Source organism: Anomaloglossus baeobatrachus, chromosome 3 (assembly GCF_048569485.1).
Source record: "Anomaloglossus baeobatrachus isolate aAnoBae1 chromosome 3, aAnoBae1.hap1, whole genome shotgun sequence".
Taxonomy (NCBI): Eukaryota; Metazoa; Chordata; class Amphibia; order Anura; family Aromobatidae; genus Anomaloglossus; species Anomaloglossus baeobatrachus.
This window is the reverse complement of record NC_134355.1, coordinates 142588906-142601497: the sequence shown is the minus strand read 5'-3', so window position 1 is coordinate 142601497 and position 12592 is coordinate 142588906.

Below are 12592 nucleotides of genomic sequence, written 5' to 3'. Positions count from 1 at the left end.
ACCATGCTGGTCAGAAGAGAACATGGAGTACAATAGTACGTCACTACTGGTGGCCATCCCTTCGCACGGACGTCGCGTCTTTTGTCTCAGCCTGCTCCTTTTGTGCCCGGAACAAGACGCCCAAACACCTGCCATATGGTTGCCTTCTGCCACTGCCAATCCCCTCCGTTCCGTGGCAACACATTGCGATGGACTTTATTACAGACTTGCCCTTGTCCGCCGGACACACATTCATATGGGTCGTGGTGGATCGGTTCTCCAAAATGGCTCATTTCGTCCCTATGGCTGGACTGCCCTCTGCCCAGGAACTCGCTGACGCCTACATACAGCACATCTTCCGGTTGCATGGCTTTCCATCACACATTGTGTCCGACAGAGGAACTCAGTTTACCTCCCGCTTCTGGAGGGCCCCCTGCAAACATCTGGGAGTGGCTCTGGACTTTTCTTCAGCCTACCATCCTCAGTCGAATGGCCAAGTGGAACGAGTCAATCAGATCCTGACCTCCTTCTTGCGTCACTACGTTAATACCCATCACGATGACTGGTCCACGCTTCTTCCTTGGGCTGAATTCTCCCATAACCACCACGTCAGTGAGTCCTCCTCCAGCTCTCCCTTCCATGTAGTTACGCGGACTTCAGCCTTCCGTTCCATTACCTGTACCTTCTTCCTCGGATGTCCCTGCTGCTGATGCTGTAGCCCGTGACTTTACTACAATTTGGGACTCTGTCAAGATGTCCCTTGAACGAGCTTCCCTGTGGATGAAGAGACATGCAGACAAGAGGCGTCTGGATCCTCCGTGTTTCTCTCCTGGAGATCTGGTCTGGCTGGCTTCCAAATACGTCCAATTGAAGCTACCATCATACAAGCTGGGACCTCGCTACATCGGGCCGTTTAAAGTCATCAGCAAAATAAATGAGGTCTCCTACAAGCTGCAGCTCCCGGCCACGATGAGAATACCCAACTCCTTCCACGTCTCCCTGCTCAAGCCGGTTGTCCTTGGTCCCTTCTCCGCTGCTGCCAGTTCTGCTCCTCCTCCTATTGCTGATGATGATATCTATGCGGTAAGGGATATCGTGGCCATGAAGACCGTACGGGGCCGACAGTTCTTCCTGGTGGACTGGGCGGGGTATGGTCCTGAGGATAGGTCCTGGGAACCCCGGGAGAATGTGGGTACTCCCCTGATACGTGCCTTCCTGTCCCGGTTGCGGGGAGGGGGGCGTGGGGGAGGGGGTACTGTCACGCTCCCCGGCTCCCCTGCCATGCTCCCCGGCTCCTCTGCCATGCTCCCCGGCTCCTCTGCCATGCTCCCCGGCTCCCCTGCCTTGCTTACCGGCTCCCCTGCCATGCTTCCCCGCTCTCAGGTCGCGCTCTGCCGCTCCCGTGCCAGGCTTCCCGGTCCCCCGCTCCACAGCCTTCGTGCCCCATCGCCTGCGGTCCCCAGGCAGCCCGGTCCCCGCTCCCGGCGCCCATCGGCAACGCTGAGCCAGCCGAGCACTCCTGCCTCCTGTGCACCGCTCCCTGCTCTGGCATCTGGCACCCGGGCCTCGCGCATGCGCATTAGGGCGCATGCGCGTTCATTGACCCTCTCTTAAAGGGCCAGTGTCCTCCAACAGGATATTGAAGAATCAGGTACAGGGTATATAGGGGGATCCTTTCCAAGTGGGCGGGGCCTGTTACGGTGACTGTCTGCAATCCCGTCAGTCCCTACCATCTCCGATCCCCGGATCCGTGTGGTGACCCTCCTCCTCGTTCCGCTGGTTCTGGACTCTGCCTAACATCATCTCGGCATCCGAACCTGAGCTCCGTCACCCAGACTACCTTCAGAGACTCCATAGTCTCAGGGACTTCTTCACTCCACTCCTCTGAACGGACTGTCCTTCTACCCGTAGTGCTCCGGCTACCGGGCACCTTGCCCTCGGTGAGGTGTTCAGCCCAGTGGATCCACCTCCTGGGCCTACCCGTCCACCTGGTCCTAACAGGAGCCTACCTTATAAATGGACTATGGGGGTGCATTATAAAAATTGGGGACTATGTGGTGCAGTATAATATATGGAGTACTATGGGGTAAATTATAATATATGGAGAACTATGAGAAATTCATTATAATATAATTGGAGGGCTATGAGGGCCACTTTATACATGGAGGACTATAGGGCTGCATTATAATATATGGAGGACTATGTGGTGTATTATAATATATGGAGAACTATGGGGTGAATTATAATTTATGGAGAACTATAGGGGAATTATAATACATGGAGAACTATGAGAAATTCATGATAATAATTGAAGGGCTACTTTATACATGAAGGATTATGGGGTGCATTATAATTAGTGATAAGCGAGTATGCTTGTTACTACTCGGTACTCGCATGAGTATCACTGTACTCGGGCTACTCGGCGGGTACCGAGTAATTTCGCGATACTCGTACTTTACTCGTGGTCTTCATCCCTGCATGTTGGCGCTCTTTTGAGAGCCAGCCCTCATGCACGGATTGGCTGACAGACCACTGCAATGCCACAGCCCTGTTAGTTGTGGAATTGCAGTGATTGGCCGGCCTGCACAGCGTGACCGAGCCTTTATACCGGCGGGCGTGCTGTGCTCTGCACACAGCCATCTCATATTCCCTGTTTTCCCCGCCCACAGGTGCCTATGATTGGTTGCAGTGAGACACGCCCCCACGCTGAGTGACAGGTGTCTCACTGTACCCAATCACAGCAGCCGGTGGGCGTGTATATACTGTGCAGTAAAATAAATAAATAATTAAAAAAAACGGCGAGCGGTCCCCCCAATTTTCATACCAGCCAGATAAAGCCATACGGCTGAAGGCTGGTATTCTCAGGATGGGGAGCTCCACGTTATGGGGAGCCCCCCAGCCTAACAATATCAGTCAGCAGCCGCCCAGAATTGCCGCATACATTATATGCGACAGTTCTGGGACTGTACCCGGCTCTTCCCGATTTACCCTAGTGCGTTGGCAAATCGGGGTAATAAGTAGAGATGAGCGTACCGGTCCCGGTTCGGCTCGAGGTCGGTTCGCCGAACGGAGGTCCCGTTCAAGTTCGGCTCGCCGAACGTTCGACGAACCGAATTCGAACTGCATAGGAAACAATGGCAGGCAATCACAAACACAGAAAAACACCTAGAAAACACCCTCAAAGGTGTCCAAAAGGTGACAAACAACTCACAACACAACACAAACACATGGGAAAGTGACAAGGACATATACTCATGCGAAAACAAAACAGCTGGACAAGGAAAAAGAGGAGGACACACAGATATATGAGTATATGCAAGGAAACATCGATTCCATTATTGTGCAACTGGAGCCCTGCTCATTTTAGGCTTCCAATCTTGATAAATTGCCTGAGCTCGCCACGTACGCCTTGGGGATCTTGTCGTGTCCTGCAGCCAGCGTTCTCTCGGAACCTGTCTTCAGTGCTGCTGGGGGTCTGCTGGCAGATAAGCACACGTGTCTGTCCACTGACAATGTGGACATGGCTCTCAGAGGACTTTTCTTCCCCTGGGTCAGCCAGGGGATGGGAAAGGCACGCGTATTTTTGAGAGTGCTTCATGCAAAGCATCTTTTTCTTTTTCAAAAGGGGGCTCAACCGATGCCAGTCAAGTGGGGTGTGTGTGGCCCAGTTAGTGGAAACGAGGGAGACTGTGGTTGGAGTCCCCTCGCTTTGTTTCTAAAAGAACCAAGATGAACAAGTCATGGCTCTCAGAGGACTTTTCTTCCCCTGGGTCAGCCAGGGGACGGGAAAGGCACGCGTATTTTTGAGAGTGCTTCATGCAAAGCATCTTTTTCTTTTTCAAAAGGGGGCTCAACCGATGCCAGTCAAGTGGGGTGTGTGTGGCCCAGTTAGTGGAAACGAGGGAGACTGTGGTTGGAGTCCCCTCGCTGTGTTTCTAAAAGAACCAAGATGAACAAGTCATGGCTCTCAGAGGACTTTTCTTCCCCTGGGTCAGCCAGGGGACGGGAAAGGCACGCGTATTTTTGAGAGTGCTTCATGCAAAGCATCTTTTTCTTTTTCAAAAGGGGGCTCAACCGATGCCAGTCAAGTGGGGTGTGTGTGGCCCAGTTAGTGGAAACGAGGGAGACTGTGGTTGGAGTCCCCTCACTGTGTTTCTAAAAGAACCAAGATGAACAAGTCATGGCTCTCAGAGGACTTTTCTTCCCCTGGGTCAGCCAGGGGACGGGAAAGCCACGCGTATTTTTGAGAGTGCTTCATGCAAAGCATCTTTTTCTTTTTCAAAAGGGGGCTCAACCGATGCCAGTCAAGTGGGGTGTGTGTGGCCCAGTTAGTGGAAACGAGGGAGACTGTGGTTGGAGTCCCCTCACTGTGTTTCTAAAAGAACCAAGATGAACAAGTCATGGCTCTCAGAGGACTTTTCTTCCCCTGGGTCAGCCAGGGGACGGGAAAGGCACGCTTATTTTTGAGAGTGCTTCATGCAAAGCATCTTTTTCTTTTTCAAAAGGGGGCTCAACCGATGCCAGTCAAGTGGGGTGTGTGTGGCCCAGTTAGTGGAAACGAGGGAGACTGTGGTTGGAGTCCCCTTACTGTGTTTTACATGCTTTTAGAAGGGCATGACATGGCTTAGAGGTTGACTTTCAGCATCTGGAAACTGTTGGCTACCAAAATGCTGCCTTTCCAACCTTTTTAACCGAGGATTTTCGAGACCTTATGCCCATTACAGTGCCCCAAGAGCCGATGCCCAGGTGCCACTCCTTCTCCAACAAAGGCGTGCACGCGCTACACCAGCATGTCGCACTAAACATCACTGATTCCTTGAGAAACTCTGTGTGACAGGGTGCATTTCACCACAGATAATTGGCCCAGTAAGCATGGACAGGGGCGTTACATGTCGCTGACTGGGCAATGGGTTACTGTGGGGAGAGATGGAGAAGGGTCTGCTGTACAAGTCTTGCCGTCCCCACGAGTTGTTTCAATCCTTCTTCTGTATGTAGAAGTTAATACACTGCTTCTGCCTCTTCAACCTCGTGTGGGTCCTCCACCTTGGCGCAAACCCTGTGTGGTTAGGCCACCCTTCCTTGTAACTGCGCACAAGGACTACCACACACCTCCTTACTATGCTGGCAGCAGAGCTCAATGCCATCAGGCGGTCAAAGGTTTACTTTGAAAAGTATGGGAAATGTGAGTCACACCGCTGAGAAGTTGTGGACGGTTAGCTCTGGAGACCGAGTTTCATCAATGGTTGTCTCCACTCAACCAGCAGCCAGGGAAGGCCGGGTGCGACAATGATGCAAGCATGGGTGCGGCCCTTCGCTGTGACAATGTGACACACGTGCCTTGTGTGGTTCACGTGTTGAACCTGGTTGTCCAGCAATTTTTAAGCACTATCCTGGCCCACATGGCCTTCTGCAGAGAGCACGGTGTAACGCCTTCCTTGATCCACACACTCAGATGGGCTGTAAATGATAGGCTAGAGGGAAGCCACTCACCAAGCAGGACCCCTAGAACCCTGAAACCCTTTAACCCCTATACAGGGATTAGGAATTACACAGGGCCCAAGGTGATTAATACCTGTGGATGGCTGCAGTTTCAGAGAATAGTAGTCAGGCAGGGTCAAAACATTAATTGAGGAACAGGAACAGAATGGGACGGCCAGCACTTAATCAGAAAACAAGCAGAGGTGAAATGCGGATCGGCCAACAAGGTACATAAACAGCAAGCAGGAAAAGTAGTCAGGTAACAAGCACACAAAATCATAAAACTGAACTGGGGGTAAAAGCAGAGCTATGTCTGGCAGTGGTCTGCAGACAGGATGTGCATAAAAAAGGGTGTGGTGTCTTCCCATTGGTTGTAGCTGAATGATGGTATTTCATCTGTGAGATACCCACCAGCTACATTCAGCCAGAGATTCTGCATCTGTCAAGGTAATGCAGCCCAGTGGGTGAGCATAACCTGCGTCCACCTGCGCCGCTGGCATCGACTCCTCTCCCATCATCAGCACTATGCATGAAAGGAACACGTTGTCACCTGGCGACCGGAGTACAAATTGATGGAGCGGACTCCGTTGGTGACTTAACAGCCGTGTGCGGCAATGATGCAAACCTGGCTGCGGGCCATCGTCAGGGCAATGTGACACACGTGCCTTGTATGGCTCACGTGTTGAACCTAATTCTCCAGCAATTTTTAAAACACCATCACGGCCTACATGGCCTTGTGCAGCGGGCACGCTCGCTATGTGCTCACTTCCATCGTGTGCACACAGCAGCTCAACAACTTTCGTCGCTACAGAAGTCTTTAGGTCTGGTGGTTAAACGCTTGAAATGCGATGTGCCCACACGCAGGAATTTGAATCTGCACATGTTGCAGCGTTTGTGGCAGCACCGCCGAACCCTGCTGCAATACGTTATGACATATAGCCTGGGATAACTTGATCCAGAGGTGGTGCAGATCACGCTGCTGGAGTGGTGTCAGATCAAGGACCTATGCACCCTGCTACACAGTTTACAAATGTCGACGAAGATGTTTAGCACTGGCAATGTCATTCTCAGCGTGACAATTCTGGTCATCTACATGATGGAGCACACTGTAATTATTATTCGGAGTCAGGTATTGGGACAAGAGGAAGGGGAGGAAGTACAGGAGGAGTCATATGCGGAAGGGATAACAAGATCTACGAGGTCCAGATGGTCAGCGGCACCTATGCGGCAGTCATGGTGAGGGAGAGGGATTAACAAGGGCGCATAGTATCAGCAAAAAGTGTTGAGGAAGGTGCAGGAGCCCATGAAGAAACGGAGGACGAACTGGCGATGGGCATGGAAGACTCAGCAGATGAGTGAGAGCTTGCTCACATTTCGGTTGTGCGAGGTTGTGGGGAGAGGGCAGAGGAAGGAGGCACGATTCTCACCTCTCTGCCACCAACACACCAAGGACTTGGTCCTCCTGGATGCACAAGACACATGAGCGCCTTCTTGCTGCACTACCTACAACATGACCCTCGGATTGTACGAATTCAAAGTAATCCAGAATACTGGGTTGCCACACTGTTAGATCCCCGGTACAAGACAAAATTTGGCGAAATAATTCCTGCCATAGAAATGGACGCACGTATACAGGAGTATCTGCAGAATGTGGTACGCAATCTTAGATCTGCTTTTCCACTAAACACCAGTGCTGCACAGAGTGAATCTCAACGCTTTGTCATGGATAGGAGGAAATGGTCTTTTACTTGTCCACATCGGAGGGACCGAGGGATGGCTGCTGTGCTGAGATGGCGTTGAGTTCGGTGTCCCTGCAGAGTTGCACTTTTGGTCATATACCAAAATGAGTTGAAAAAGGACAGATGCTGGTGAAAAGGGGAACAGGTGTGTTGGAAAGGGGAAAAAAGTTTTGGTCCGTGGATTTGGTGGTTAAGCAACAGTAACATTTGCTGAATAAACACCATCTGTTACAGTGGGACTGGCAGATTTGGATAAAGTGGTATATACTATGTTACCGCTATATAACGAAAATTAATAAGAAAAGAAAGAGAAAGGTATATATCCCCATCAGCAGTCAGTGTCCACCGTGCTCCCAGTTGGAAAAGGAGAGGTTGGCAACTGGAAGGTTTGGTGGAGGATACAGAGCTGTGTGGCTATGAAACTAATAGTAGCCTGAACCGAGTTAGACGCCATTCGGATCTGGAGACTGGGAGCCCTGTTAGCGTCACAGGGTCCACATGCCCACCCAGCCCAGGAACTCCCTGTTAACAACACAGGAGCCATTGAGTACGCTGACCGTGTGCGTAGGGGCACACCTGTGGACAGCAGGCGCATCAGCAGCAGCAGGCCTGTTAATGCCACTGGGCTGCACAAGCAGGACTGGTAGGACAGGAGCTGGTCTTAACCGTTCTGCGCTACCAACCAACCAATTTATATGAATTTATTGATAATAAAATAATAATTGATAGTAAATTATATTGATTCACTTCTTTCATGGTTATTTATATGAATTTATTGATAATAAAATAATAATTGATAGTAAATTATATTGATTCACTTCTTTCTTGGTTAATCATATCGTACCAAGCTGTGTTGGTTCAGTGTAACTGAAGTGTGTATAGTGATTGGACTTGGGTAACTAATAACTGTTAATGCCACTGGACTGCACAAGCAGGACTGGTAGGACAGGAGCTGGTCTTAACCGTTCTGCGGTACCAACTGTGGTGGTGGCCTGCATCGACACCCTATCCCTGCCTACCTCTGGCCTAAAGCCGCAATGGGTTCAACACATGTAGGTGTGCTCTTTCGGAGCATAATAGAGGACTGCGCACCTCCTTGTTGGCTCCAGCCCCTTTTATAACCTGGGTCCGCCCCAAACCAGGGTAAACCACAATGCACCTCCTGGAGACAAAAGTAGAGTGACACGTCATGAGTGGCATAACTAGCGTCCTATTTGGAACCGCAACTTCAATGATGACCTCATGGCTGCCATGACCCAAACACCTCACCAGTCATCGTCTGACCATCAATAATGCGGTGACAAGTCATAGGGGTGGGCCTCTGCAAGCCATTTGGGAGGACACCTGATGCCCTGTGGTCTATATGGGACCCCCACAACAGGGGCAGGGCCAAAGAGTTCATTACCGGACCTAGTCTCTGATGCAGTAAGTGCCTGAGCATGCTCAGTAGCATGAAATACAGTCTCTGAAAAAAGACTATCAGCTTTAGCATGGTGTCTAGGCACAAAACAGGACTTAGACCCGGCACGGAATGCAAGTACCTGTGCAAAGAGGCTTTTCACACTTAGTGTGGGAGCATGCGCTGTATCCCGAAATGAAGACTTAGCGTCAGGAATGGCACAGTCAGGCTGAGCATACTCACTAGGCGAAACACTGTAATTAGGCTGCAGCTGGGGTAGATCGGCACACGCATGCGCACTAGCTGCCTCTCCACACTTAGACGTGGAGGAGAAATTGCTCTTGGAGATGCTGTCTATGAACAGAAGGAAAAGCTAAAGGAAGCCTGACTTTCTATCCCTCCGAATTATCAAATGCAGCAATGAATTCCCTGAGTTTGCTATAACATTAGCGTAGCAAAATGTGCATGAGGGTGTCATGTAGAGGTGCTATAAATAGCTTGGCACCAGTGGGGCACTAATGGAATACAACAGCCAGTTCTATGATGCCACTAAATGGCAGTATTTTTTGCTATCATTATAGCTCATTAAAAACAGAGCAGGAGGGTGTCATGCAGAGGTGCTGCACATAGATTTGCACCAGTGGGGCACTAATGGAGTACAACAGCCACTTCTTGTATGCCACTAGGTACACTGAGTGTTTGCTAGTATAATGGCTTAGTAACAATGAGTTGGAGTGTGCAATGCAGGCAGACATGCTGCAAATATCTTTCCACTAGTTTGACTACACAAAAGTACAATAGCCACGTTTAGGATGCCACTAAGTACACTGACTGTTTGCTAGTATAATGGCTTAGTTAAAAAGAATTGGAGTGTGCAATGCAGGCAGACGTGCTGCAAATATCTTTCCACTAGTTTGACTACACAAAAGTACAATAGCCACGTTTAGGATGCCACTAGGTACACTGACTGTTTGCTAGTATAATGGCTTAGTTAAAAAGAGTTGGAGTGTGCAATGCAGGCAGACGTGCTGCAAATATCTTTCCACTAGTTTGACTACACAAAAGTACAATAGCCACGTTTAGGATGCCACTAGGTACACTGACTGTTTGCTAGTATAATGGCTTAGTTAAAAAGTTTGAGTGTGCAATGCAGGCAGACGTGCTGCAAATATCTTTGCACTACTGTGACTACACAAAAGTCCAATAGCCACGTTTAGGATGCCACTAGGTACACTGACTGTTTGCTAGCATAATGGCTTAGTTAAAAAGAGTTGGAGTGTGCAGAGGACAGGAGGGTACAGTGCCAGGATTGTGGGGCTCTGGGTAGAGGAATGGAAGCCTGCCTTTCTATTCCCTCCTAATGGTGAAATGCAGCGACGAAATCCCTGACCTTGGCTACACAGACGCTGTCGCTGTTTTCAGGACCTGTCACCTATGGCTCTGACCCTGCCGGTTTGAGCCCTTAAAAGGACTGATAGAAAGTGCTCTCCCTAAGCTGTCCAGCGCTGTGTATGGAGCGCATACAGCTGTATCAGCGATAGGACAAAGGACGGAGCTGCGACAGTGATGTCTGACACCAAAGACGCAGAAGAGATAATGGCGTCCTGGAGGAAAATGTCCGGTTTTATAATGCAGGGACATGTGACATGTACATCCTATCACACATGCCGTTGCTTCTCTGGCTAAAAGTCCACTTAGCTGTGTGTGTGTCTGGGATTGGCTGACATGCTGGCCCGCCCCACAAGACGCGCGCGCTTAGGGAAGGAAGACAAGGAAAAAAAAAAAATGGCGATCGCCATTATAGAAACAACAGTGATCTGAAGGCGCTGTTCCCGCACACTATACACTGAAATGTCATAATAGTGTGAGTCACAGAGTGACTTACACTATTACAGCGGAAAGCCAGCTAGGAATTAGCTGTTTTTTTGCTGCTAGAACCGTTCTCGAACGTTTCTAGAACTATCGAGCTTTTGCAAAAAGCTCGAGTTCTAGTTCGATCTAGAACAGGCCCCAAAATCACTCGAGCCTAGAACTGGAGAACCTCGAACCGCAAACCGCGCTCAACTCTAGTAATAAGGAGTTAATGGCAGCCCATAGCTGCCACTAAATCCTAGATTAATCATGTCAGGCATCTCCCCGAGATTCCTTCCATGATTAATCTGTAAATTACCGTTAAAAAACACACACACACGAAGAATCCTTTATTAGAAATAAAAAACAATAACAAAGTCCCTCATCACCAATTTATTAACCCCGACAAACCCCCCATGTCCGGCATAATCCACAGTCCTCCAGCGTCGCGTCCAGCTCTGCTGCATGCAGGTGACAGGAGCTGCAGAATACACCGCCGCTCCGGTCAGCTTCACACAGCAACTGAGGTGAGTAGCGCGATCAGCTGCTGTCAGTCAGGTAACTCGCGGCCACCGCTGGATCCAGCGGTGGCCGCGGGTAACCTCAGTGACAGCTCAGCTGATCGCTATACTCACCTCAGTTGCTGCATGGAGCTGACCGGAGCGGCGGTGAGTTGCGCGATCAGCTGAGCTGTCACTGAGGTTACTTGCGGCCACCGCTGCATCCACCGCTGGATCCAGGTAACCTCAGTGACAGCTCAGCTGATCGCGCGACTGTCTTCAGTTGCTGTGTGAAGCTGACAGGAGCGGCGGTGTATTTTGCAGCTCCTGTCACCTTCATGCAGCACAGCTGGATGCGACGCTGGAGGACTGTGGGGTACGCCGAACATGGAGGGTTTGTCGGGGTTAATAAATTGGTTATGAGGGACTTTGTTAGTGTTTTTTATTTCTAATAAAGGATTTTTCGGGTGTGTGTGTTTTTTAACTGTAATTTACAGATTAATCATGGAAGGAATCTCGGGGAGACACCTGACATGATTAATCGAGGATTTAGTGGCAGCTATGGGCTGCCATTAACTACTTATTACCCCGATTTGCCAACGCACTAGGGTAAATCGGGAAGAGCCGGGTACAGTCCCAGAACTGTCGCATATAATGTATGCGGCAATTCTGGGCGGCTGCTGACTGATACTGTTAGGCTGGGGGGCTCCCCATAACGTGGAGCTCCCCATTCTGAGAATACCAGCCTTCAGCCGTATGGCTTTATCTGGCTGGTATTAAAATTGGGGGGACTGCACGCCGTTTTTTTTAATTATTTAATTATTTATTTCACTGCACAGTATACACACACCCACCGGCTGCTGTGTTTGTGTGCAGTGAGACACCTGTCACTCAGCGTGGGGGCGTGTCTCACTGCAACCAATCATAGGCGCCGAAAAGCAGGAAAGCAGGGAATAGGAGATTGTTTAATGAGCGGCTGGCTTTTTCAAAAGAGGAAAAGCCGCCGGAGTTTAGTGAACAGCTGTGCAGCGCCGCGGCAGTGATCGGGGACCGGTAAGTAAGAGAGAGGGGGAAGACTGACCGACAGACTGTGAGAGGGGGACAGACAAGACAGAGAGAGACCGACAGAGCGAGACCGACCGACGGGAGATAGAATGAAAAAAAAATGACCGACATCGCTAGTAAAAAGCACAAAACGTGCGTTTTGGACATCGGAGTGCCACACAATGTTTTACGTAAAATCTTTCATGTATTAATCTCAACAAGTAACACCAGCTCTATCTCACTATTGGCTATGTGCCCTTAACATTTCCGCCATGAAAATTCATTTTGGTGTCATTTTGGAAGGTTTTCTGGTGAGTCCGTAAAAATGGCGTAAAACTCGGACAAAATTGTTCACAGCTGTGACTTTTCAGTGATAAATGCTTCAAGGGGTCTTCCCCATGCTGTTGCCATGTCATTTGAGCACTCTTCTGAGACTTTTGTGACATTTTTAGGGTTTCTACATGCTGCCGGGGGTCATTTCAGAAAAATACTCGGGTCTCCCATAGGATAACATTGGGCTAGGTGCTCGGGCCGAGTACACGAGTATCTTGGGATGCTCGGCCCGAGCCTCGAGCACCCGAGCTTTTTAGTACTCGCTCATC